Source organism: Gekko japonicus, unplaced genomic scaffold, assembly GCF_001447785.1.
Source record: "Gekko japonicus isolate JY-2015 unplaced genomic scaffold, Gekko_japonicus_V1.1 scaffold1374, whole genome shotgun sequence".
Taxonomy (NCBI): domain Eukaryota; kingdom Metazoa; phylum Chordata; class Lepidosauria; order Squamata; family Gekkonidae; genus Gekko; species Gekko japonicus.
The window spans coordinates 245475-250460 of record NW_015164711.1 but is presented as its reverse complement, the minus strand read 5'-3'; positions in this window follow the sequence as shown (position 1 = coordinate 250460).

Below are 4986 nucleotides of genomic sequence, written 5' to 3'. Positions count from 1 at the left end.
GCGCTTTCACTGATTAAAGCCAGATGTTAAAACAGGGTAGGATCTTGTTTACAGATTCTTCCAAAATGGAGTTGGGTTATGTGGCTTCTTCAAATGGCAAAGAAGAAGGAAGTTTACTCTTGTTGGCAGGATAGTCTTGTAGCAGCAGTTTCAGTTTATTGTATTGATCATGGGTCATAACAATATATAACATAATCTTACACATACTAAAACTACAAAGTTAGCAAAATTAGCAAAATTAATTAACAAAATTATGAATATAATACAGGACTAAACCATATAAAAACAGCCCAGTTTAAAAAGTTCAAAATGTTTAAACTCTTATTATAGCTATTTATTCCATACAGTTCAATCGAATCCTTCTTGCCGCTAATGAAAACAAAGAGACTTTATTAGAAACAAGAATCCTCATCTGCAAGCAAAAGTATTATTTTTTCTAAGTCTGAAGCTCCTTCCCACATGGATAGAATATTAGTAATAAATTTGATTCGTGGGTCATGGAGAAAGGGACATCTCAAAATATAATGAATCAGATAGTCTTATTTCTCCCATACCACACACACAGAATCGTAATGGAGCAGGAACACTTAAGAAACCACTCAAACCGCTGAGGGCATAGCTTGAAATCTTAAACTAGTAAAGGACGTTCTTAATGTCATTGTTGTTAAAGTCCTCATATAAGGGCAGTCTCCCCAATGAAGCGTTTATCTCCAGAAAATGCTGACTTCATGGACAAACCAACCATATTACAGGAATTACAAGATACCATCACACAACTAAAATGGAACAAAGTGCCAGGCACAGATAGTTTACCCTTGGAATTTTATAAGGCTTTCCAGCACACCTTGGCCATTCCTCGCGGTCTGCAATACTGCTCTACAGACTGGACATACATCACCTTCATGGCTGGAGTCATCCATCATAGTGATACCCAAAGACGGAAAAGATCTGAGAAACCCTGTTTCATATCATCTCATTGCCCTCATCAATAATGATGCAAAGATTTTTACTACAATTCTTGCTAATCGTCTTACGACAATAATTTTGGAATATGTGAAACCACATCAAACGGGATTTATTCCAAATCGACAGATTACTGACAACATTGGTCGGACACTTAATGTGGTCACTCTGGGAAGAGGAAATTCCTTTGATTCTTTGGTTTTAGCAATTGATTTTGAGAAAGCCTTTGACTCTCTTGAGACATCATATTTGTTAACTCTCTTACAAAAAATGGGTTTTGGCAAAAAATTCTATTATGCACTCGTTCTTTTCTCAACCAAAATTAATGGTCATAACTTGGCCTTTTTCATCCTACATGGGGTACAAGACAGGGATGCCCCCTCTCACCCCTGATTTTAGCACTAGCCATAGAACCTCTGGCAGAGAAATAAAGCTATATCAGGCATTGACATCAAGGGAACTGAACATAAAGTGAATCTTTATGCAGATGATCTTACACTCTACATTTCCAATCCTCAAAGTTCTTTGCCTACAGTTCAAGAATTATTAAAGAGATTTGGTGACATTTCCAGTCTGCGACTTAACTCTCAGAAATCCAAGATATATCCTATCTCTCTTTTGGCTGGCCTGAAGTATGTATTAATGCAACAATTCCCATAGAAAGGGTCGAAACCTTTTGGAGACATCTAGGAGTACAAATTCCACTCAGTTTCAAGAACTTGTTTTCCCATAACTTCCATCGCTTACATAAGGACACCCAAAACCGCCTTTGGGACGGGAATGCTCTAAAACTCATGTTACCAGATTGTCTGCATCTAATTAAGAGCTTCATTTTTCCTAGTTTCCTCTTCCTATTCTGGACATTGCCCATTCAGATTCCAGATAAAGACTTACAGCTATGGCAAAACTCCCTCTCTACATTTATCTGGGCCTTTAAAAAAATCAATCTCACCACTTTCGACCTACACGCATCAAGAATGGTATCCACCTGGCTGGGAATAAAGTGCTTTCAAAGATTGGACATCCTCTGGGTTCACGTGTATACAAGACCTCATCAGAAGATGAAAAATCTATGACAAGATGCATTTTGAGGAGCATATTGGCAAAAGGGTTTCTTGGCTTCGCAACTATCAACTCAAATGCCTAACAGATTCTCTGGCTGGCATGGGCATCTTTAAGAGACCTAAAACCAAGTTTTAAATTTTGTTGGAATCTCATTATGACTCATTGAAAGATCTACTATCTAAATTGTACAAGATCTTAATTGAACACTCTAGCACCTCAGAGCTGACCTACCAAAAAGCCTGGCAACATGACCTCAGAAAAGACCTTCAGCCTCCTCACTGGTTGTCCATATGGACCTCATAAGCTAATTCAGGGGTGGCCAAACTGCAGCTTGGGAGCCACCTGTGGATCTTTCACACAGTCTAATTTAATGTAAATAAAAAAGCAAATTTGCATATGTTTCAATAAAAACGTGTGTAATACTTGTTCATGTCTTGCAGCTCTCAAACATCTGGCATTTATTCTATGCGGCTGTTACATTAAGCAAGTTTATTTATTTATTTATTTATTTATTTTATTCAATTTATACCCCACCCTCCCCGCTATGCGGGCTCAGGGCAGCTTACAGGAGGCATACGCCAATATAAAACATACATAAAACCATTTAAAATCGCTATAATCCAATAACATTATTAACAAGTTATTAACAAAGTGCTCTAGATGTTCAACATGATATTTCCCAAGATGGTGTATTGTGCTCTATTGCCTCTGCTCTATCTACTTGGCATCATCTGCTCCGGGAAACACTGATGTTCCCTCCACCAGGGCCAGGTTAAGATGGAACAGTAGTGGTGACTACACATACGCCTGGTGGAAGAGCTCTGTCTTACAGGCCCTGCGGAACTGTACAAGGTCCACCCCTGAGCTAATTTGACTCAAGTCTTCAACACATGACTCCAATTTTTCAAAATATTCACTAGTTGGTACTATACTCCCGAAAGACTATACCGCATGAATCCTAATACTAATCCCTTATGTTGGAAGAACTGCGGGGCCACTGGTAGTTATCTTCACTGCTGGTGGGATTGCCTTCATATACAAAAATTTTGGCGAGAAGTGACTGCGGAAATTACTTTGATTACTTCACAAACAGTTCCACTTGAACCTGAAATTGTACTGTTGAACTTGCAGGATTCCTCTATCTAGGATGATAACCTTTTGAAAATCAATTTATTCCTGCTGCTCTCAAGGTGTTTAATCACAAAATATGTGCTAAATTACTTACCGTGCCCCAATTTGGATCTCTGCTTTTAATAAAATGGTTGAAAGTGTTCAATCCAAATTTCTTAGAAAAATTCTAGGGCTCCCAACTTGCGTACCTTATGCAGCAATATGCCTTGAGACAAACCAGAGACGCTTAGTCATGAAAGCATGGCCCTCAACTTTTAAATTCTGGTTGCGCCTCCTCTATAGAAGTGAGCCTAATAGTCTCATCGCTTATATGCTATGCGAATCTCACCTCAGATTGGTTGACATGTGTTGAAGGGAAAATTACACTGATGGGGCTTAACATGGATGATTTGATCCTTCTTTCAGATAAGTACGCTTTTGGCATGATTAAACAGAGATTGATCGATATAGAAATGCAAGAACTTAAAAGCCTTGCTCCTGGGCATTGCTCTCCCATTCACTGGGGGATTTCTCTTAATGGGCCGCTGCCCGAGTATTTTTCCTGTCTGAGTGATCCCTATATTAGAAGGGTATTCACGCTGGCCCGTTTTAATGTGCTCCCCATAGCTGTGTTATATGGGAGATTTTTAAAAATACCATTCCCGAATAGGTTATGTCCCTGTGGGCTAAAGGAGATTGAAGGAACGGACCATGTACTTCTGAATTGTAGATTTTACCAGTATTTGTGAGCTTATCACCTCGGCTGTATACTGCAAACCCTGGAGGGCAAATCTGAGGAAAGTAAGATAATGAACCTTCTAGCCTCAAACAGGGCTGATACCATCGAAGAGGTGGCAAACTTCCTTTACAGACCGTATAGGAGGAGAAGTTATTTTTTGGCAGAAGGGGTAGTGAATTAACTGTTTTGCGTGCCTACTGCCTCTGTACCTAAGGCTGCTGCTGTTGTTATGCCAATAAAGGTATGTTGTGTTGTGTTGGTCAGTGACAACAGAACCTTGTCATCTGCATACAACATTATTGGTACCTTAGGATAGTCTTGTAAAGGTTCCAAAGAACTAAGTGAACAACTCTAACCTCACACCTTCTCATTTCCAAGAAGTTCTGATGAAACAGTTTTTCAAAGCAACAGACTTCTCCCTTGGGTAGGGTTATAGGCTCTTTATCTAATGAGGAAATCAATCCACTTGCCAATTAGATGAGAAACATGCAAACAAGGTGCTAAAATATAACACACAGGAAAATGACTGACTGAAGTGTTTGAGAATTCCTGGAGCTGCTTGGATGGTTACTGGCCAATTCATTATCACAATTTCCTGGACTGGGAATGAAGAAACATCCTTCAGACACCTTAAGCAATTAGGAAAACATTTAAATTTAGGAGAAATTGTATATGACATCAGCAAGTATCAAAGGAAATAATTCACTTACCAGTAAACAGGTTAGTTTGCACCAGGAAAAGGAAAGGTGGCACTTTGGCTTTTAAACAATATGTATTTTGATCATTTGGACCAAAATTTTCTTTTTCTTTTTTTTATAAATTGTTTTTATTGGGTTTTATGCTTAATAGACACACATACATAAATCACCACAAAAATTCTTCACAATAATGTTTCACAATACACCACATTGACAATTTCGTTAAACATATTCTTATTTTAAATTCTTCCTAATATTTAACCAACTAACATTTCTTATTGCATCACTCACACTCTTCCGTGTTTATTTTAGCCAATAAATCTAACCATATTTCCATAACCATTAATTTTCTTGTCCATACATCTCTATCACCTTTAGTAAATTTCTTCTACTTTTAGCACCTATACTCAA